Here is a 24,197-nt window from a genome sequence, read left to right on the forward strand (position 1 = left end):
AGAAAAGTTTAGGCAGAGAGTCACATGGCTGGCTTTCTGTCTTAGGAAGATCTTTCTGTTGGAAGCAAAGCAGAGGGATGGCAGGAAGCAGGGAGATGGGTGCCAGGAGTGCTGCTGGGCCTGGAGGAGGGCAGAGGCAGTGGGAAGAGAGGCCTCAGCACCTCCAGCTTGCGGTCGGCTCCCTTGAGACACGCAGCCACTGGGCATGTCTCCCTGTCCAGAAAGCTAGGACATGACTCTGGAGCTCTCCTGCTAAATCATCGTGCACAGTCTATCTCTTGATTCTGATCTGCCGAGGCCTTCCTGGCTCCAGAGCCTGTCCTCAAATGTATTCCTGGCAGGTGGGTGCTGACGGGCAAGCTGCTTAGGCTTTCATTTCAGAGCAGTGATTATAAAAAACTGTGCTTAGAACACGACAGGGCCCAGGGAGGAGTACTTTGGCCCAGCCTGAGAGGCCCCATAACCAGGGTCAAACCGATGTCTTTAGATACCGTCACAGAATAGGTTACAAATCAGCTGCCACGTCCTATTGTGGCCACCCCACGTTCCTCCCCTCAGGCACAAATGCAGTGCTCTCAGATGCTCTGTTGACATCAGACAGGCCATCTCCACAGCACCCACTCACCTGCCAGTCTGGTTCCTTGTCACAAATCAAATGAGGCCAGTATGGCAAGACCCGTTTTGGGGAACGCTTGCTGCCTTCCTGCCGATCATGTTTTCCTTGTGCTCACCTACGGATGCAAAGGCCTGTGCCATGGTGGCTACCCATCTTATTTAGGAGTTAGGTTCCGCAGTTAGTGAGCAGGGAAAAAAAACTACCTCTGAAGTCCCCTAAATCACCTGAAGGAATAAGAACACGGTTTTGAGTGCACAATCCTGAAAAGTACTTTTTTATGCACATGAAATATGAAAATCATTAAGTCAGACAAAAAGGAGAGAAAAGCAGGGAGTCACCAGGCAGCTGCTGCAGCATTTCAGTCATTCTGCCTAAATGTAAGGTAATTATCTTGGCACTGAGTGGGGGCGGGGAGAGAATTCCAACACGCCCCTGCCTGCAGGACTTCCTCCATTCTGCTTTAAAATGATGCCTCCCTAACCTTAGCATGTGTTAGGAGGTGTGTCAGAGTCATGCAGATTAAACGAGATGGTCCATGTGAAAGCTCTTAGCAAGTGGGCAGGCTCACGGCAGGTGCTCCAGGAATGTTTGCTGGACTCAAATCTCAGTTTGGCTGGATCAGCCCCACTTTAGCCTCCCTTTGAAACACTGTAGAGAGGAATCTGCTGCCCACCTCCTCTGACATATTCCTGTTGCACCCCACTGCCCTCTCTGGAGGATTCTATATCTGTGCCCCAGGGGAAGGTGAAAGGGGGACTGGGCATTCCTCTTCTCTTCTGCATCTCAAAGAGCGGATGCACAGAACACTGACGGGGACAGGAGAACTGGCTTCCAGGCCCAGCTCTGTCACTGACACCTGAGGGACCTTGAATTCTTCTGGCCTCAGCCCTGCCTTTGATGGGGTGAGGGGAAAGGGATGAGCAAGGGTGTGTCCACGGCTCCTTCTAGTTCTGCAGTGCTGGTGTTCTGGCCCCCGTTCACCCCTGTGAGGAGAGGCCTTCCTGCAGGACTTTGGACCATCACCTGGAAGCCTAGTACACAAGCCTCACCTTCAGTACAAACCATAAACAAGGGGACAGAATAAAAGCCCAGGATATCATGGGTCAAATATCGGCTTTTTGATGCCCCCTTGTGTCCTCATCAAGCAAAGGCCACTGGGCTCTCAAGTTCTGATCCCCAAACCACTGAATCGTGAGAACTGGGGTCACTGAATCAATGACCCTCTCTCCTTCCTCATTCAGTACGAACACCAGTGATCAATTTCATGACAGGATCTATCCCAATGGAACGTAAAGAGGAAAATGGACTTTGCCTAAAATCTAAGACAGAAATTCCTCCTTTGACGTCCCTGAGGGATGTGTTTAAACAAGCTGGCCCAGGGTAAGCGGGTGTCTGGTAAATCTCGCAGTGACACTTGAGGAGGGCGTCGGGGATTCTGTGACTCTCAGGAGACACCCCAGTTTCCACCACCCAGACTCCCCGTTGTGCTGGCCACACGGGAGTGGGTATGACAGGCAGTGGGATGGAGGAGTTTAAGAGACAGGAAAGGTGCATCTGGGTCCAACAAAGAAAGTGCTGGAGAAGTGAGTTCCTACAACACAACTGGGCTTTTTTTCTTTGAGTCAAAGCAGAGGTTGTAAACTGGTGGCCAGCAGGTTGAATTTGATGGGCAGACAGGTGTTATCTGACCTTCCAGGTACTTTACAAAAACTGACTAGTTCACAACACAAAGGATCTGTGGATTTCACACAAAACCCTAAATTTTGGTCTTCTCTTAACAAGCCGGAGCATTATAGAGCCCAAATCTCCACAAGGCAATACTCAGGTGGCCTCTTTTAGAGGCATGTGTTCTCCACCTGCCTACCCTCTCCTGCGCCCCGACACTGAGGCTGGTTGTCAGTTGTCATTTATCAACTCACTTGTGAGGTCAGTCCAAGGGCTGTGTTTCAAGAAAAACGGGAGGAAGCAGTAGAAGTGGAGAATATTTCTGTTCATTTAGCATGCAAACCAAATGCCCCTGTGCCGAGACACTCTCGGCGACCGTTACTCATCTCCATGACTGGCAGCGCCCCTGGGGGCACTTACATTTCTTATCCCTACTTTTGAGAATGTCAGAATCATCTGTTCACCACCTGCTGCCTTTCCCCGGCAGCTTTCAGTGTCAGTCACCAGTGGTCAGAGAACTTAAGCAAGTTCTCCAGGAGCGACGCACACAGAACAGATGCCCCGAGGCAGAAATGAAAACGCTTGGGGAGGAAGGGCTGCTGCCGATGCCGTTTGCTGGTGGCTGGCGATGCGGCCCCGTGCTGTCCTGGGATCCCCTGACTGTTCTACGCTGCAGAACATGCCGATGAGGAGCTGTGGCCGCTCCTGGGAATGGGGACGTGGGACTCAATCACCATACGGGCACGTACACTGCACAGTGCCGGAGGGGCGTGTGGCAGGCACGATGCAGACACTGCAGGCGCGTGCATTTGTTATGACAATGTTCAGGGTCTTGTTCCAGCAAAAATCAACATATCATGACAACTTCCTGGCATACGGAGGACAGTGTCCTGAGGACAGGCACCTACTTCAAAGCCACACAAAGTCGCTGCATGGGAGGAACCCTGGACGCTGGGCTTGGCCTAGGTGGGCCACTTCACGTGCGGCGCCTAAGTTTATGTCCAAAAAGAACGTGTAGCTCTGTGATCGATGTATTTCCCAGGATGGCTCAGTAACTTAACACCCGCACTCCAGCCTCCACACTCACAGCTGGGCGGCTGGGCAAAGTGCCTGCCGGGACAGACAGAGTCTGCACAGGTATAAGCGTGTCTGTCCTCATTTCAGAGGCACAGAGTGTTGGCCACTCTCACCTCGTGGGGTAAAGGGAGGGAAATGCTGCGCTGGGGTCTCCAGAACTGAGGGCGTGTTTAATCACGCAGTGCTCAGAGCAGCTGGCAGGACAAACAGGCCCTTCCTGCACCCACAGCCCTGGCTTCAGTGTCATTAGATCAAGGAGTGATAAGAACAGTTCAGAGGCAACAGGTCACCCACTAGAAACCCTCCAGTTTACAGAGCGCACTTTGCAACAGGCTTCTCACCTCCAACATCCGGGACGGCGGACGGTAACGTGAGTGACATGAGGGGAGGCGGAGCTGGTTTCCACAAGCCCCCGTCTCTCCTTCTCCTTGGTCACCATGTTTCGGAACAGGAGAACTCTCTGAAGTGGGCAAAGGTGAGACCGATAAAGGGGTCAACTGAGGATCCCCTAAAACACACTGTACAAAATGAATGACATGTAAGCACGTGAGAGGATCCCAGAATGGGACGCTTTGATGTGTGCTACAGGTTAGAAGTGTTTTGTGAGGACAGTAAACATCCCCCCAAACGCTCCTGGGAATTAGAAATATAGCTGAATACATGCCAGGGGGAAAGGTTCCAGAAAGAGTGGTCTGGCTGCAGCCAGAGCCTAGCTAAGAACAGTCTGGGAGAGAAATCATTCTCCTTGTTCAGTCAATAATCCACCGTAAAAACCTTGCAGCAGCACGCATTACAGAGGGTGCTTTATACAGCCGTGCCTGCTTTAGAGGAAATCAATAGCATGAATTTAAAACACAGAAACTTTTCAAAGATACATATATTTTACTGTCAGAAATGTGTAAATGACCCTACAGTATAAAGGTCCCTGACCTCCACCTGCCTCCTCTGGCCCCTCAAGCACATCGCAGTCCCACCAGTAATATTTCTCAAGTATCATTTAAATAGAACCCTCTCGCATTCTCAAGGTTCTGACAGGCTCCTTTAGGAGAGCACTGACCTTTGGCCCCATCCTGTAATAGCACTCAAATCATGTCAGCGGAATGAACGAATAACTCCAACCTCAGCTGTTTTTCTGAAAAATGGAAATCTCCCCAAAGTCAAGAGCCTTGTTAAATACAAATAATAACAGGAATAATAGTAACAGCCACAGTAGTAATAAGAGCTAACTATACACGAGGGGAGGCTACTGCATTTTCATTTGATCATTCTATTAGCTCCCTGAAGTAAATACGGTTGAGACAGAAAAAGCCACTGCCAACAACCTCCTGAGATGGGGGATGTGCTCAGTGGAGGGACTGGTCAGTGAAGGGGCGCCATGTGGCTGGTTTACAAGTCTAGAAACTAGGACTGAAGTGCCCTGAAAAACAGCAAAAGCTCTCGGGGTTCCTGGGCAACGCGGAAGGGAGAGAGCAGGCTGAGAACAGCGAGGGTGGCTGGAGCTGCACATGCCGGGGACTCCCGCCTCTGCCTTCTGTGCTGGGGAGCTAGAGACAGGCACAGGTATTTAACTCGTGGGGGGCCATGTGGCACGACTGCTTCCCGTGACCCCCAAGTCTTTAGTGCGATCACCTGAACAAGGGGTGCTGTCCTGTGGAACTTGAGGCAGAAGATAAGCCTCCTGTCAAGGTGAATACCGTATGGAGCAGAGACAGTGGACACAGAGGCAGAACTACAGAGGTGACCACAAGATTGCCGGCCTCCCATGAATCGCAGAAAGACTGGATGGGGCTCTGGATTTCCGTGGGGCAGGGAAGAAGGTTTGGGGTAACTTTCACCAGCTCTCAAGGGGCTGGGAGACCTCATTGGGTGCAGTGGACATCTGGGTAAGGATCATCATCCCACTCTGCAGATGAGGAAACTGTCATGCAAGGTCACACAGCTGGTGCACGGGGGACCAGGGCCCATGCACAGACCACCACACTACCCAGCCCTACCCACCACACGTGGCCCTAGGTCTTCTAGGCCAAAGCAAGAGAGAGAGAGAGAGACACAGAAAACACGCCTGAGACACAGAAAACACGCCAAGCCTCAGACACTATCCCAGACCTGCTGGTGCCATCACAGGAGCAGGACAGGGGCCAGAAGATGAGGAAGGGCCCTATTTTCCCAAGGGAGGCAAGAGGTTTATGAGCCAAGGATGAATGGCTCATAATCTTCATGCTGTCGATCTTAAGTGCCCCCCACCCCGCCCCTTGGTGAGGATTACCATACAGCCTGGACTCTTAAGTCAGGTCAGCTACACCCAGAGCTTCCCAGACTTTCTTGTTCTCAGCACCCCTAATGGCTCAGTAATATTTCTTACCGCAATCTTAGGTCAAAAGAAGTACCTAACAGTTCCATTTAGTAGACAGTTAAGTCCTAACAACTTAATAAGTGTTTATGTCCTAAGAACTTAGTAGCTGTGTTTAAAAAACACACATAAATTGAAATTAAAAATATTTTAATTTCATTTTTTTAAAAGCCAGCTTAGCAAATAGGACATCATCGAGAAGAATGGAGCAGAATTTGACGCTGATGCTGTGAACTCAAGCAAGTACTTCACACGGTGCCCAACAGATTTCACTGTGTTTCCCTCAAAAATTTAAAATATCTGGTAGCAACCGGGGTGCCCCAGCGCACCATTTGTTAACTGCAGACACACAGAGTGGAGATTCCAGACCAGACGCTGTGGGGACGCTGTGGGCCAGGGCTGAAGTCACAGATACCCAGGAACGGGGCGAGGAGCCGCATGTCAAGTCCGATTCCACCAACCTGGACCAGACCCACGAGGTGAAGGGCTGGAGCCCACTTCAAAGGAGGACTGGCTGGAGGACAGCAGGGCCCCACCCTTGGAAGACAGACCACCCAGAAAGCAAACCGCAGAAGATGACACCGTCCACTTTTAGTGGCTGTTCAAGGACCAAAGGGTAGAAGTTACAGAGAAGTAGATCGTGTAAGACAAGGAAGGATGTTCCACCACTGGGAAGTCAGAAGCCATACCATGGCCTGCTTTGCACAGCTGCACGTCCTCTCTCTGAGGCAGGGGCAGGGATGCCGCTGAAGGGGGTCCGCATAGAGGGCGCGCGACTAAGTCATCTCCGTGAGAGGCTCTGCTGTCAGGCGCAGTAAGAATTTAAACGGCCACATCTGTTTGTGAACCGCTGCTTGAGGGGAGGTAAAGAAGGGACAAGGGTGACATCAAGGTCAAGACGATACCAGAGAACAGTGAGGAGTACTAAGTAAGGCAGGAGAGAAAGGAAAGGGCACCTGTGGGTTCTAAGGAGCCTCCCCCCGAAGGAGCAGACATTTCTGGAGCGCTCACGACACACCAGGGACGCCCCTCATCTCCCGGGCGCCCCTGACGCAGCACCTGGCCCTTCCCAAGGCTCTCACGCCCCGTGGCTCTGTATGCCACACCCCCCGGTTCTCTTCCATCCTCTGATCACTCCTCTCCCTGTGCAGGGCTCTGGCCTCTGTCCCCGGTCTGCTCACTCCCTCTGGCTCCCTGACGACCTCAGCCTCATCCATGAATGCACCGAGGAGGTCGCAAGCCATCCGCAGGTCGAGTCCACCTCCAGCCCCGTCCTCTCTCCTGCACTCCAGACCCTCATGTCCACTGGCCTCGAGGAGCCGCAGACACGTCGCCTGCTCCCGGCTCTTCCCAGTCCCGCTCCTGCCTGTGCCCCCACCCCTGGGAATGGCTCTCTCGAGCAGCCACGCCCCCAAGCCGGGAACCTGAGCGCGCTCTGAACTCCTCCTCCTTCCCCCCGAGGGCCACGTTCTTCAAGGCCTGCAGGTGCTATACCTCCCTCAGGATCTCTGGGTGTCTTAACCACTGGACCGCCAGGGAAGTCCCTTATATATATGGAATCTAAAGAAAAAAAAATGGTTCTGAAGAACCCAGAGGCAGGACAGGAATAAAGACGCAGATGTAGAGAACGGACCTGAGGACACGGGGAGGGGGAAGGGTAAGCTGGGACGAAGTGAGGGAGTGGCATGGACATATATATACTACCAAACGTGAAATAGATAGCTAGTGGGAAGCAGCCGCATAGCACAGGGAGATCAGCTCTGTGTTTTGTGACCACCTAGAGGGGTGGGATAGGGAGGGTGGGAGGGAGGGAGACGCAGGAGGGAGGGGATATGGGGATATATGTATACATATAGCTGATTCACTTTGTTATACAGCAGCAACGAACACAACAATGTAAAGCAATTATACCCCAATAAAGATGTTTAAAAAAAAAACCAACATGGTGACTAAATAGCCAATAGGTCAAGTAAGAAATCAAAAGAGAAATTTTAAAAATACCTTAAGACAAGTGAAAATGGAAATAAGACATTTCAACATTTATGGCATGCAGCAAAGTGGTTCTAAGAGGGAAGTTCATAGTGATTCATGCCTACCTCAAGAAACAACAAAAATCTCAAACAATCTAATTTTTTACATTAAGGAACTAGAAAAAGAATAAATGAAGCCCCAAGTTAGTAGAAAGAAGTAAATAACAAAGATCAGAGGAGAAATAAATGAAATAGAGACTGAAAAGGCAACCAAAAAGATCAATGAAATTAAGAGCTGGTTCTTTGAAATAAAGTTGACAAATCTTTAGCTAGACTCACCAAAAAAAAAAAAAAAAAAAGAGTCTCAAATAAAATCAGAAATGAAAGAAGAGACACTGATTGAAAAAATACAAAATATCCTAAGAGACTATTATGAACAATTATATGCCAACAAACTGGACAACCTAGAAGAAATGGATAAATTCCTAAAAACATACAATCTTCTAAGACTGAATCATGAAGAAACAAATTCTGAATAGACCTATTACTAGTAAGAAAACTGAATCAAAAACCTCTCAATGAATAGAAGTCCAGGACCAGATGACTTCAGTGATAAATTCTACCAAACATTCAAAGAAGAATTAATACCCATCCTTCTCAAACTCTTCCAAAAAATGGAAGAGGAGGGAATGTCTCCAAACCCATTTTACAAAGCCAGAATTACCCTGATATCAAAACCAGAAAGATACAACAAAAAAAGAAAATTACAGGCCCTGATGAACATAGATGCAAAAATCCTCAACAAAATATTAGCAAACCGAATTTGACAAGATATTAAAAAGATAATACACCATGATCAAATGGGATTTATTCCAGGGATGCAAGGATGGTTCAGTATCTGCAAATCAATCAATGTGATACATAATATTAACAAAATGAAAGATAAAAATCACATGATCGGGCCTCCCTGGTGGCGCAAGTGGTTGAGAGTCCGCCTGCCGATGCAGGGGATACGGGTTCGTGCCCCGGTCTGGGAGGATCCCATATGCCGCGGAGCGGCTGGGCCCGTGAGCCATGGCCGCTGAGCCTGCGCGTCCGGAGCCTGCGCGTCCGGAGCCTGTGCTCCGCAACGGGGGAGGCCACGGCAGTGAGAGGCCTGCATACCGCAAAAAAAAAAAAAAAAAAAATCACATGATCATCTCAATATATGCAGAAAAAACATCTGACAAAACTCAACATCCATTTATGATAAAAAAAACTCTCAACAAAGTGGGTACAGAGGGGATGTACTTCAACATAATAAAGGCCATATATGAAAAGCCCACAGCTAACATCATTGTGAAAAGCTGAAAGCTTTTCCTTTAAGGTCAGGAACAAAACAAGGAGGCCTACTCTCACCACTTTTATTCAACATGGTACTGGAGGTCCTAGCCAGAACTAGGGAAGAAAAAATAAGTAAATAAAAGGTATCCCAGTTGGAAAGGAAGAAGTAAGATTCACTATTTGAGATGATGTGATATTATATATAGAAAACCCTAAAGATTTCATAAAAAAAAGCTATTAGAATAAATTCAGTAGAATTGCAGGATATAAAATCAATATACAAAAATCTGCTGCTATCAGAAATGAACTATCAGAAATAGAAATTACAAAAGCAATCCCATTTACAACTGCAACAAAAAGAATAAAATGTCTAGAATAAATTTAACCAAGGAGTTCTGAAAGACCTGTACACTGAAAACTATGCGACACTGATAAGGGACTTCCCTGGCGGTGCAGTGGTTAAGAATCCACCTGCCAAGGCAGGGGACATGGGCTCGAGCCCTGCTCCAGGAAGATCCCACATGCCGCAGAGCAACTAAGCCCATGTGCCACAACTCCTGAGCCTGCACTCTAGGGCCTGCAAGCCACAACTACTGAGCCCACGTGCCACAACTACTGAGCCCACGTACCACAACTACTGAAGCCCGTGTGCCTAGAGAAGCCACCACAATGAGAAACCCACACCCCACAATAAAGAGCAGCCCCCACTTGCCTCAACTAGAGAAAGCCTGCACGCAGCAACAAAGACCCAAAGCAATGCAAAGTAAATAAATAAAAAATAAAATAAAATAAAATAAAATAAAATTAAAGACACTGATAAAAGAAATCAAAGAAGACACAAATAAATGGAAAAATATTTCATGCTCATGGACTGGAAGAATTAATATTGTTAAAATGTCCATACTACTCAAAGCAATCTATAGATTCAATGCAATCCCTATCAAAATTCCAATGACATTTTTCAGAGAAATAGGATCAAAATTTGTATGGAACCAAAAACGACCCTGAATGGAAAGCAATCTGGAGACAGAAGGACAAAGCTGGAAGCATCATGCACCCTGATTTCAAACTATATTACAAAGATACAGTAATCAAAAAAGTATGGTACTGGCAAAAAAACAGACACACAGATCAATGGAACAGAATAGAGAGCCCAGAAATGAACCCACACATATATGGTCAATTAATTTACAACAAAGGAGGCAAGAATTTACAGTGGGGAAAGAACAGTCTCTTCAATAAATGGTATTGGGAAAATGGGACAGCCACAGGCAAAAGAATGAAACTAGACTAATACCTTACACCATACATAAAAATAAACTCAAAATGGATTAAAGAATTGAATGTAAGATCTGAAACGATGAAACTCCTAAAAGAAATCACAGGCAGTAAGCTTTTTTTTTTTTTTTTTTTTGCGGTATGCGGGCCTCTCACTGTTGTGGCCTCTCCCGTTGCAGAGCACAGGCTCCAGACGTGCAGGCTCAGCGGCCATGGCTCACGGGCCTAGCTGCTCCGCGGCACGTGGGATCTTCCCGGACTGGGGCACGAACCTGTGTCCCCTGCATCGGCAGGCGGACTCTCAACCACTGCGCCACCAGGGAAGCCCGGCAGTAAGTTCTTTGACAAGGGTCTTGGAAATGATTTTTTGGGGATCTGACTCCAAAAGCAAAGTCAACAAAAATAAAAATAAGCAAGTGGGACTACAACAAACTAAAAAGCTTCTGCAGAGCAAAAGAAACCATCAACAAAATGAAAAGGCAACCTATGGAATGGAAGAAAATATTTGCAAATCATATACCTGATAAGGGGTTAATATCCAAAATATATAAAGAACTCACACAACTCAACAAAAAAACAAGTAATCTGATTAAAAAATGGTTAGAGGATCTGAATACATTTTTCCAGAGAAGACATACAAATGACCAACAGGCACATGTAAAGGTGCTCAACATCACTAACCGTCTGGGAAATGCAAATCAAAACCACAATGATACATCACCTCACACCTGTTAGAATGGCTATGACCAAAAAGACAAGAAATAACTAGTGTTGGTGAGGATGTGGAGAAAAGGGAACCCGTGTGCACTGTTGCTGGAAATGTAAGTTGGTGCAGCCACTGTGGAAAACAGTATGGAGATTCCTCCAAAAAACTGAAAATAGAACTACCATGTGATTCCACAATTGCATTTCTGGGTATTCATCTGAGGAAAACAGAAACACTAACTTGAAAAGATGTATGTACCCCCTTGTTCACAGCAGCATTATTTACAATATCCAAGATAAAGGAAACAACCCAAGTGTCCACCAATGGATAGATGGATAAAAAGATGTGGTGTGCATGTGTGTGCAAGCGTGCATGCACACACACACACACACAGGAATACTATTCAGCCATAAAAGGGAATGGTATCTTGTCATTTGTGACAACACGGATGGACCTTGAGGTCATTATACTAACTGAAATAAGTCAGACAAAGACAAATACCATATAATCTCACTTATATGCAGAAACTAAAAAACAAAGAAAAAAACCCAAGCTCATAGATACAGAGGACAGATTGGTGTACCTATGGTTGCTGGGGCAGGGGGTTGGCGGTAGGGGAAAGGTAAGCAAAACGGGTGAAGGGGATCAAAAAGGACAAACTTCACGTTATATAATGGATAAATCATGGGGACGTAAAGTACAGCGTGGTGACTACAGTTAATAATATATACTGCATTTCTGAAAGTTACTAAGAGGGTAGATCTTAAAAGTCTTTAACACAAGAAAAAAAAGAAAAAAATTTAACAATGTATGGTGGTGGATGTTAACTAGCCTTACTGTGTTGATCATTTTGCAATGTGTACAAATATCAAATCATGTCGTACACCTGAAACTAAGATAATGTTACATGTCAACTATACCTCAATTAAAAACAATGGAGTAAGAAGTTACAATGCAGAGATCACAGGTATACTGCTACAGGACAAATATACTCATTTACAGCATGATATACCAATTCAACGAGGGCTGCATCCCGAGCAACTTAGATAGAAATGAGGATGCTATGCTCTGGAGAGCCGGGTCAGAGGAGCAGCACATGGCTCCAGGACCAACACACGTATGTGAGGAGCACGATTTTTTAAAACTTGTATGTATTTTTAAAACTAGTATGTTATTTTCTATAATCAGTATTTTTAAAACTAGCATGTATTTTTAAAACTAGTATGTTTTTAAAATACAGTATTTTTAAAACTAGTATGTTACTTTCTATAATCTAGTTTGTGTATAGTTTTGTGTATAGCCAAGCTAATAGAACGAATATTATACATATACTCTAGACTAGCCCATCTTCATTTTAAAAATCATGTATTTTTTTTCCCTCTTTTTTTTTTTTTTTTGGCCACGCAGCGCAGCTTGTGGGATCATAGTTCCCCAACCAGGGATTGAACCCGAGCCCTGGCAGTGAAAGAGCTGAGTCCTAACCACTGTACCACCAGGGAATTCCCTAAAATCATATACTTTCAAATTGGCCAAAAAACTTCTTTTTCAATTCTCTCATTGGGACAATGGGGGATGCTTAATGTGGTTATCTTATAAAGGTGGACACAGGCTATAACCTCAAAATCATCTCACTCAGTTGCTTCCCAGACCCTCCCACTGTGCTGGGGTGCCAGCTCGTCTGGGCCCCTTCTCCTTCTGCACCCTCCTTAGGGAAATGGCCCTCAGGCCCAGGCCTTTCACCCCACCCCTTTGCTCAAGCCTCCACACAGTACATAGTATGCTGGCTTGGCATCTCTGCTGCAGGTCCAGCAGGTACCTTACACTCATCACAGCCAAACAGAACTCTGGATGGCCCACGATCCCCCCTCCACCTCCTGCCCCCGCATCCAAGCTGGTCATCCCCTAGCTCAGCAAATGGCCCCACCATCCACACAGTTGCTTGGGCCAGAAATCTGGCAACATCTGAAACTTATAGTCCTCACTCCCCCAAATCCAATCTACCAGTAAGACCTGTAAACTCCACTCCTGGAGGGGATTGTAAATCCTCCTGCTTCCATCTCCATCAGCCCAGTGGTTCGCAACCAAGGATGATTTTGCACACTGCCCCACCCCAGAGGGCATTTGACAATGTTTGGAGACATGTACGGTTGTCAAAAGTGGGAGAGAGGTGCTACTGGAATTTATGGGTAGGGGTCAGGGGCTGCTGAACATCCTACGATGGATAGGATGCCCTCCACAACAAAGAATTATCTGGCCCCAAATGTCAACAGTGCTAAGGCTGAGAAACCCTGCCCTAGTCCAAGTCAACCATGTCTCTCATTATTTTCATTGTCACAGTGTCCTTCATTATATTAAATATACTTTCCTCTTACTTATCACTGGTCTCCTCACTACTACAATGCAATCCTCTTGGGAACACAGACCTTGGCTGTCTTATTCCCCTCGGCATCCTCAGTGTCTGGCACACACAGGTGCTCTATAAATATCTGAAGATGAGTAAGTAAGTGTGAAAGACAGAATTAGCAGCACTTTGATTTAAAAAATGTAAAATGTAACAGAGAAGTTCTTAACCCTTTATGCAGTCAACAGCTTCAAGGTTTATAGACGTTTTGTCCTCATAACACCCATCATACTAACAACTCCTGTGCTGCTCACAGCGGGGACTTTCTTCCTTGCTCAGCTAAAAAGGAAAATGTCAGGCACATCCATGCAATGAGATCTTACACAGCCAATAAAAATGAGGTTTTTAAAGAATTCTGACATGATAAAATGCTTATCATGTGATGAATGGAAAGGGAAAAATAAAACTACGTATTTCAATCTAAATATATATTTATGTAACACACTCAGGATCAGGTGGTTATCTATGGACTGTAGGATTAAGAGTGGTTTAAGTTTTCTTTTTTCAGCTTCCTTGCCTTTTCTAGTTTTCTGTTCATAAAAAACTATTAACTTTTAAAAAAGCAAGTTGCACTTCATAATGAAAATAAAAGCCAGGTCACAGGAACAAACTAGAAGTGCTATAGGACTGCAATGACCTTAAGCTATTTAACTGAAGAGAATCAAGTTCTAAGAAAACTAGTCTGGCAAATGTGAGAGATGGCAGAGACCGCCTCAGGACTCCAGACCTGTGAGTATCTGCAGCCGGATCTGGGTGAGAGTCGTCAGCGAGGTCTGGTAGAGGACGCAGATGTTGCAAACCTCTGTACCTCCGCAGAATCAACACGTTTACCCCCAACAGGCCTGAGAATATTCCGAACTGACGCCGACTTCTGAAATGCACGCTTCAGGAGAGCTGGCGTGGAAAGGAGGAGGGACGTGTGAGCAGAAGTTCAGCCATCTGCCAAACTCCACCCCATAAAGGGGAGAGCACTTCAGTAAAGCTCCTAATTTCCAGCCAGAGCCAGACAGTGAAGCTGCAGCTTTGATTCAGATCATCTCTTTTGGATAAATCAGAAAAGCAGTCACAAAAGGTTTTCAGACAGAACACAACGACCTCTTTAGAACAGCACAAGACCTGTCAGAACAAGCCGAACAGATTTGATTCTTACCGTGGATTCTTTTACTGTAACCACTTAACTGCAGAACCCACAAAGGTGAACCTTCCAAGGACTGAATGATGGGAAGAGGGGCAAAGGTGGGGGGCCTGGCTAATTCCCAGTGTCCTGTGCTTTCAGAGGGAAGTAGGAGCATCAACCTCAAGTACTCATCATCAGTTTGGGGTTGTACTCTCGTTTTACACCTTCGCATCTATATCCTGCTGAAGTGACACTGAGCCCATGCTCACGGACAGCTACAAGATGGAGCTTTGTGACACACTGGGTGGCAGAAGAAAGACCGCACCGAACCTGGCAATCTGCCATAGGCAAGTAACTCCACTGAATTACGTGTTAACAGCATTGCCTTACTTTTATCAGAGTGCGCAGTAAGAAACCTTTCCAAGGAACCCATTAGTGACCCTGCGACGGGGATGCCGCTGAGGTGGTAGCCTGGTCAGTGACCACAGCCACCTGTATAAGGAGCTCCACGGGGGGGATTTATTTCACGATCAGGAACTCAGAAAAGCTCTACTTCCCTTAAGAAATAGATCTTCCTCCTTCTTCCTACTAATGAGAAGTGATAAAGGGTCCACAAATCCCTTTTCATTTTTGGCCACTGGAAATTCAGAGCCAAATGGAAGTTCAGAGATAAGCACGGCAGCCCTCATGGATCATCCGTGGATGTTCTCTACACACAACCTTGATTTTGTTCACATAGTTACATTTCCCTAGTCCTTGTTTACTATCCCTAAGGGCTTCCAGGCACTGTTTTGCTAAACGTGAACTTGATTTAAGCCGTCTCAAAATCTTCAGGGGAGAAGTCGGAGGTCACATGACAGAGGGGAGCAGGTTCACAGGGCCCGTCAGGCGCTGCACTTCGGGGAAGGAGAGCCACTCACTCTTCACGGGAAGCACATTCTGTGGGGAGGCTGGCGGCGCGTGGACCGGCTCCTGGTTCTCCAGCAGCTTCTTGCTCAGGATGTCACTGAAGAAGATCCGGATCAGAGGCACCCCCCACAGGAACTGCGGCTGTCTGGTGACCAAGGGCGTGGACTCGTTAAGGCTAGGCGACAGTAGGAGAGCGGGCACGTCAGTTCCACCTGCCGGATGGCCACACGGAAGGGTAGCTGGGGACCGCCACTCAGCACGGCAAGTAAGATGCTAAAAGAGAAGTGGGATCCACAAATTGCCGCTGAGGCCTGGATGCAGAAGGCACCAACCTCTTTCTTGGCTCTCTCGCTCCACACAGACGTCCTGTGCTGCCAGCAGCACTGTTGCTCCCCCCAGGCCCCACGTGTCACAGTCACTCCCCAGACACCCTCTATCTGTTCTTCAGCCTAATTCCATCCTGTTTACCACCCAGTCGACAAAAGCTTCCTGATGCCTACTGCGTTGTCCTCTTCATAGCTGGCTTGCAGGCCTGGCCCACAAATCTCGATGAAAAGGGGGAGGTGGTGGAAGAGAGGCAGGCAGAGACAAGGAAGACAGTGATCTGCCTCCAGGACTCACCCCCAGTCCACGGATTGGCAGAACCAGCCAAGGACAGGGTGCCAGGGGGTCAGGCTGGATTTCTTCTGGGACACGTACTTCTGACAGTAGCAGAGCATCTGGGTGAGCAAACTCACAAACCCATCTGTCTCCTCCTCTAACGCCCTGGGGCTGAGGGAGCCCAAGCGCAGGAGGCTGCCTGCGAAGAGAGAAGGCTGAGTGTGGGAGGCCCGGACAGACACGCTTCCTCACCTCCCAGCCCTGCTGTCTGCCTGGGGCTCATGCATCCATGTCTACGTGCAGGAAGAAACTCCACGCAGAGAGGAACCCATCAGTGCTGGGGCTGCAGTGCTGTGCAGGGCTTAGAAACAGGCAGACCTGGCCTCAAATCCTGGTTCTGCCAGAGGCGAGCTAGGCGACCCTCAACTTACTTCTTGAGTCTGTTTGCTCACCTGTAAGACTGGAGTGATGACCCCCACTCCTGACGTGAGGACTATATGACATAACATGTAAAATGTCAGGTACACAGATTTTTAAGTTAGTATAACATTTTCTTACACCAAGATTCTAAAACCAAGGGTCAACACAAGAAATGACCTCCTGAAGAACAGCTGAAGAGTCCTGGGAAATCACTGTTATTCAGTGTTCACTGAATTTATTTAACGTTTTCTGGGAGGACTCTTACCATCGACTCCCTTAAAATGTAGCCCCAAGAACCTTTTTCTATGTAAAATAAATTTCCTCTAATTAGGCGACGAGACTTGTGTACCTCTGCTGTTTCAGATGCTTCTCTATCCCCAAACCCTTTCCTCATCTAAATGAAAACACTGTAAAATAGACATTGTAGACCCTACTCTGATCTAAGCCCCACCCAACTGTGCTCTCTTCTCTCTTGAGATGAGAATTATCCAGGTAACTCAACACGTTTTCATTTTTCCCTTGGCTGCCAGGAAGCTAAGGGCTGAAATTTAACATTCATTTACAGTCACTCAGCTAGTTTGCCAGGCTGATGTATGTTTCCATGTGATTTTCAGTTTCATGTGTCTACTTAAACTGTTTACCTCATTACCTGTCTTTTATTGTAAGCACTTCCAACTTTTACTAAAAACAGCTTGTGGCCTCCAGAATGGTGGAAAGCAAAACACCTGGGCTTTTCCCAAGGCCCAGAACACAATAAAATTCCAGCCATAGATACTTACCCATGAGACAAAGTGTATGGCATCCTTCTAAATTTTCATATACATCACGGCATCGATCTTCGTCTCTTAAAAGTGTGATGAATTTACGGAGCATGTCATGAGATTCTAAAATTGTGAGGCGCTGCAAACAATCGTAGACTGTTAAAGCGGAAGCTGATAAAAGGAGCTTCCCACCAGAGTGTGAACTCTATCCCTGCAGATCACTCCCTAGCTGCCAAACATGTTATCCATCACCAAGAAGAAAATGAACAAAGATGAGACCCCTTTTCTCTGGGCTTCTAACACAAGTGTGTCTACGGTAGCTACTGATTTAGGAGAACCATCAGGAAACGAGGTAGAAATTAACAGAGAAAACATTTTACTTTCTATTTTAAGGACAAAGGCAAAGATGGAATTGGGGGAATTCAGAGCCCACTCACCTCAGGGGTCACTGTGCTGAGATAAGTCATGAGAGCGGGCACAGACACAATGTGGATGAGGAACGGCCGGATCAGACTGTCTGAAAATTGTGCAGCAATCACAGGGCTAGACACAGATGTATCACCTTACTCAGACACGTTTAATGTGAACCTGGAACAAAACAACAACCCTACCAACACCCCCAAATCCCTTGGAATTATGCTTCACAGGACTTCTAGGAAGACTGAAGGCTGAAAATGGGCCCATTCACTGGGGGAAGGTTGAATAAGTGATACTTTAGTCTATGACGCAGCTACGAAAAATCAATTTACTGAAGTTTTACTGACATGAGAGAATCCTCATGCTATAAACAACTTTGAAAAAAAAAAAGCAGAATGAGAAACTATATACATGGGAGAGGAGGATGGGGATAGTGAGTGGAAAGGAGGAGAAGAGGGGCTCCTGGGGTGCTGCTGCTGTTGTTCTATTTCACAGTGGGGTGGGGCTTACATGGGTGTGTTTACTGGGTGATAAGTCACCAATAACTCGTACTTCAATTAAGCAATTTATTCCGAATATATATCCAGATAATAAATGGAACAAGGTGAGTTTGGGGAGGTTCCCATGGGCCATTAATTTAAGAAATATATATTGATCTTAGAATATAAAAATGTGTTGACTATATGAAGCAAGTATAAAGAGTAAGGAATAAAAAGTGTGGGCTCTGGAGTCAGATGGCCCAGGTTTAATTCCAGGCCCCGCCCCTCCCAGCTGTGTGACCAAGGGCAAGAGACCTAACCTCTCTGGGCCTTAGCTGCCTCATTTATAAAAGGGAGATAAGAGAATGCGCTGAGGAGTCAGTTAATGTGCGTAGAAGTCTTAAAACAACGTGCGGCCCATGAATGCTAGCTATTTGTATTATAGGACTTGGTGATCCCATCTAAACATATCAGTTATGACTTCATAGACTTTTAGTGGTGGTATCTACATATTGTATGACAAAACCACTGAATATCTTGTTTTACAAGGTCCTGGTCCTGTTCAATTACTTACAAATATTCAGAGGAGGACAAAAAGTGCACTGTGCAAGAAAAAGGCTTCAGAACAGCCCAGCCTTAACAAGTGAGTCCATGGATTCTGACATATGGAAAGAAAAAACTTAAAATCATGGACGCTATTATATTCTCAAAGGAGAAGAAACGTGGTGGAATGACTAGATGACCCTCTTGGTGGATCACGGTGTGAACTGCAGCCACAGTGGGACAGGGGAAGGATGCTAGGACGGAAAGACGACTTGTGTTCTTGGGAGATGGAAGACAGGGGAGCCAGAGGATGCTGCTGTGCTCCTGGGCTCAGGCGTCTGTGTGTCAATCCTCCGCTGTCTCTGACAGAGGAGAGGGTGGGCGATGCTGCTGGAATGAGCTGCTCAGGTGACTCAGGAGAGGGAGCTGCAATAAACCTGATCTATGAAAACATGTGTTACGACACATTAAATACATCTCTATGTAACTCCTCTCAAAGTACGTAACGAACGTATGACTGTTACCTAGATAATCTGTTCTACTTCTTTAATCAAAGCATAACTGGTTGTATTCTGTTCCTGTTATGGAGGTCTAGCCTCTAGAGGTGTGCTGTCCAATGCAGTAGCCACTGGCCACATGTCAGGGGCTACTGAGCACATAAAATGTGGCTAGGCCAAATTCCTATGTTTTAAGTGTAAAATATCCACCACTTTTTGAGGACTCAGCACGAAAAGAGAAATGAATAAATTATCTAATTTTCATTAAAATAAATAAAGGTATTGATCCCATGCAAAAATGATAAATTTGGATATAGCAGTTTATATAAAATATATCGTTAAACTCAATTTCCCCTTTCTTTTGACTTATTTAATGTGGTTCTCATCATATCTGGACTGCGAGATCCATATCTGGATATCTGCATACCTGGACTCAAGATACGCAGTCCAGCCTTGGTTTCTTCTCATTCTTACTTTTGTGGGTATTTCTTTTTTCTTCTTCTTTTTCGGCCACGCCACACAGCTTGCAGGATCTTAGTACATTGACCAAGGACTGGACCCGGGCCACGGCAGTGAAAGCACCGAGTCCTAACTACTGGACCACCAGGGAAGTCCCTCTTGTGGGCATTTCTTCTCCAGACCCACACCAGGCTTGTAAAGCCCCCGAATGTCCCAGCCCCCAATGACAATGTTTTGGTCAATCCTTCCACAAACACCCACTGTGGTTGGTTGGAAATCTATCATTCTTTTTGATTGTCCTATATTGGAACACCTTTACTATTATTAGAAAAATTATCCAAAACAGGGAAATAAGGCAGAAAGGTGACCATATGTCCTCCCAAAGAATAAAACTAACATCTACTACTCTGTAGTGATATAAATAAATAGAGGAAAAGGAAAAAGTGTTCCTTACACAATTCTCGTTAATAAACATAGAAATGAGGAAAATCACCATGAAGCACCACAGCAGTAACTGCTGCAGATAAGACCCACAGATGAAAGCTGAAATTAATGGGGGAAATGGAGGAGAAACAGGGAATTTGCATGGCCTCCCAGCATCTGCCTCCCAATATTTACTAATTATTGTGGTGGTTTTACCTTGTGTCCACGAATTCTTTGATATGCCCCCTCCAGGAGGTGCAGTTGGATACCACTCCCCTTGACAGTAGGCTGGATGGTGACGTGCTTCTAAAGCACAGAGTAGGGAAGCAAAAGACAGCAACTCAGCGGTGGAGACGCGGCTGACACCGTCCTGAGCAAGTGGGCAAAGTCAACACCACCTGTAGTGACATAAACACCTCCAGTCAGGGTGTCGGGTGCTCTTTCCAAAGGGTTGTGATGGGAAGGGCACTCCCTTACCTCTGTGGGACTCTTCCCCCAAATCCACAAGCCCAGCGTCCTCCTGAGAAAATATCAGACACACCCAAATTGTGGGATAATCTGCAGAATCCCTGACCAGTCCTCTTCAAGTGTCAGGGTTAGGAAAGTCAAGGGAAGACTGAGAAATGATCACAGAGTGGAGACCGAGGGGACATGATCATTGGATGCAATCTTGGAGGGGATTTGAAAAAGATATTAGCGAAAAAACTGGTGGAAACCCAAATTAAGCCTCTACTAGTGTTAATTTCTTAGTTTTGATAGATGTGGCTGGGTTATGTAAGACTTCACATTTAGGAGAAACTGGAGAAGGGTGTATGGGAACTCTGTACTATCTATAACTTTGCTGTATTTCTAAATTTATTTCAAAATAAAACATTTTTTAAAAAAACGCAGGGGACTTCCCTGGTGGCGCAGTGGTTAAGAATATGCCTGCCAATGCAGTGGACAAGGGTTCAATCCCTGGTCCGGGAAGATCCCACATGCCGTGGAGCAACTAAGCCCGTGGGCCACAACTACTGAGCCTGCACTCTAGAGCCCGCGAGCCACAACTACTGAGCCCGCGCACTCTAGGGCCCAAGTGCCACAACTACTGAGCCTGCGTGCTGCAACTACTGAAGACCTCGTGCTTAGAGCCCATGCTCCTCAACAAGAGAAGCCACCGCAATGAGAAGCCCACACACAGCAACAAAGAGCAGCCCCCGCTCGCCGCAACTAGAGAAAGCCTGCGCGCAGCAATGAAGACTCAATGCAGCCAAAAATTAAAAAAAAAAAAAAAAATCAAGTGCCGCTGACTCACAAAGAAGAGGAAAACAAGTAATCAAGGGTCACAGAGAAGAAAACACTAATATGATAATAGGACTTACTTTTTTCAGGGGTAACTTTTTGAGACTGAGCTCAAGCTTAAGAGCTAAAACTTGCTCAATTTATAAAGGAAGAGTCGGGAACATAAAGCTGTAAGAAAAACACTTTTAAGCAATGTCATATTCTTATTCTGGAGATTTAAAAACATGAGAGGAAAAATCAAAAGGAAATAATAGAAAAGGCAATAGATAACAAGAGAGAGAAGAGAGGAGGAGAGGGGAGAGAAGAGAAAGAAATGTGTAAATGTAAAAACAAGAAATCAAACAGCCCGTAAATGTGAAACTCGGCTGAACCTCACTGAGTAACCGAGAAAGGCAAATAAACAGAAGGCTCTCTTTCCCGTCTATCCAATCAGCAGAGGTTTTACAAGAGCTCGGGCTTGATGATGAGGCTGTGAAAGGCCTATTCACCCACTTCTGGAAACAGGTGCTCGTCTTATAAAAGGACGCTATCCCTCACTGGGGAACCCTCCCCGGGGAACCCTCCCCGGTATTCTCTGCTCACGGAATTTCCTGAGATGATCATAACTGGGACAGGATATACACACTGACGTGTTCATAATAGCATTAATGAGAAAACAAACAAGGAAACAAGAGTGGAAGCAACCTGAGTTAGTTGAGGCCATCCGAGGTGCAGATCCGGAGACGGGATTCGCCGTGAAGAAAGGTTTATCCACGGACAAGCCCGTAAGGGGAAGTGGGGGAGGAAGAGGAAGGCCTGGCCTGTGCTGAAGAGAAGAGAGAAGGCAGGAGGGCAGGGAGTAGCACCTCACGCTGAGGTGCTTTGCTGAGAGAGATCAGCAAGGCTGTCAGGAAATCCTCCAAGTCACTTGTCAGAGGGACCTCGTGCCTCCCAGGAGTGAGGCAGGCTCGGTGTCCCTGCCACCCTGTCATTGGCTGGGAGGGGCCTGTGGGGGACGAGGCCCTGCGTGATGGGCTGCTGGGCTTCAGAGCACAGCAGCTGGGACCCTCAGTCCACTAGCTTCTTAAAGTAGGAGATATGAGAGGCATATTTTCATGGCTTCCATGTGACCCAAATGACTAAAAATAAGGAAATGGCAAAAAACCAAAAAACCAAAAAAAACCTATTGTGTCTCTATAAGATGGTATTATGTGGCTATTCAAAATCATTTCCTCAAAGAATACTTAATGGTACGGTAAAATGCTCCAAATGTGATGTTTATAGAAGCAGGATACAAAACTGTATCTATCATCATTCTCACTGAGTTTAAAAATGTGTGTATATACCTATATAGCATAGGGACAGAAAGCAAGACTGGAAAAAAGTATCTTTGGGGATGAGGATAATTTTCTTTATATTTTTATGTACTTTCCAAATTTTCTAAAATTAGTATGTATTATTTTAGAAATCAGTAAAATAAACACACTTTAAATTTTGAAAGAAATAGCTGTCAGAGAAAAGAGGATGAAAAATGGAGAGCTTTGAAGGGTTTTACACATACGGGTAAAGGTAAAATTCTTTGGCTGTTCACCGCAGCAGTGGGCTTGTAAAGTTTGTCATTTCTTCTCGTTGATTTCTGAAATTAGACTAGAGTTCCCTGTTCACAGCTCTTCATCTGCTCTTCAGACTCCCAGCTGAATGGCACAACCAAAGCAGAGCATCAGGGCGGATTATTCCTTGCATAGTATAACCGATTTTTCAGTGTAACCAATATTACTTCTCTCAGCCCTTCTATGGACTGTCCAAAACTATAGTGTTTTATAATGAGAAGGAATATTCAAAATGATACTTCTGAGGCTCTGTGACATCCCAACTATATTAATTTACTTGTTCAAGGGTCCTGGAAACATTCTTCCCCCAACAGCATTGGTGTAAAAGCAGATATTCGTGGGTTCCAGTTTCTGGTCCTCTATTTAGGACCAGATGTAACTTTACATAAACTACTTCATCTCTCTAAAGTATGCAATTTAGCTGTGTGTTTGTGTGTGTATGTAAGTATATTCACAGAGTTGTGCAACCATCACCACAATCTATTTCCAGAACATTTTCATCACCCCCAAAAGAAACTTTGTATCCTGTAGCAGTCACTTCCCATTCTCCCTTCAGCCCCTGGTGACCACTAACCTACTTTCTGTCTATGGATTTGCTTATTCTGGACACTTCATAGAAATGAAATAATACAATCCATGACCTTTTTAGTCTGGCTTCTTTTACTGAGCATAATGTTTTCAAGATTCATCCATGTTGTAGCCTGTGTCGGTACTTTATCCATTTTTAGGGCTGAATAATATTCCACTTCATGGATATGTCACCTATGGTTTATCCATTCATCAGTTCAAGGGCGTGTGGGTTGTTTCTGCATTTAGCTATTATGAAGAGTGCTGCTGTGAATATCTGCACACAGCTATTTCTTTGGAACATGTGCTTAGGAATGGAATTGCTGAGCCACATAGTAACTCTGGAGTTAACTTCTGGAGGAACTACCAAACTCCCCCACAGAGCCCACACCATTTTAACATTCCAACCAGCCTTGTGCAAGGATTCCAACATCGCCCGCCGCATCCTTCACAACACTTCTTATTCTCCATTTGTTTTGTTTTTATTATCGCCAGCTTGGTAGGTGTGAAGTGGCATCTCACGGTGGTTTTTCTTGTTTTTTTTTTTTTTTTGTGGTACGCGGGCCTCTCACGTTGTGGCCTCTCCAGTTGCAGAGCACAGGCTCCAGATGCGCAGGCTCAGCGGCCATGGCTCACAGGTCCAGCCGCTCCGCGGCATGTGGGATCTTCCCGGACCGGGACATGAACCCGCGTGCCCTGCATTGGCAGGCGGACCCTCAACCACCGTACCACCCCAGGAAAGCCCTCAC

The sequence above is a fragment of the Mesoplodon densirostris genome, chromosome 15 (genome assembly GCF_025265405.1).
Source record: "Mesoplodon densirostris isolate mMesDen1 chromosome 15, mMesDen1 primary haplotype, whole genome shotgun sequence".
NCBI classification, from domain to species: domain Eukaryota; kingdom Metazoa; phylum Chordata; class Mammalia; order Artiodactyla; family Ziphiidae; genus Mesoplodon; species Mesoplodon densirostris.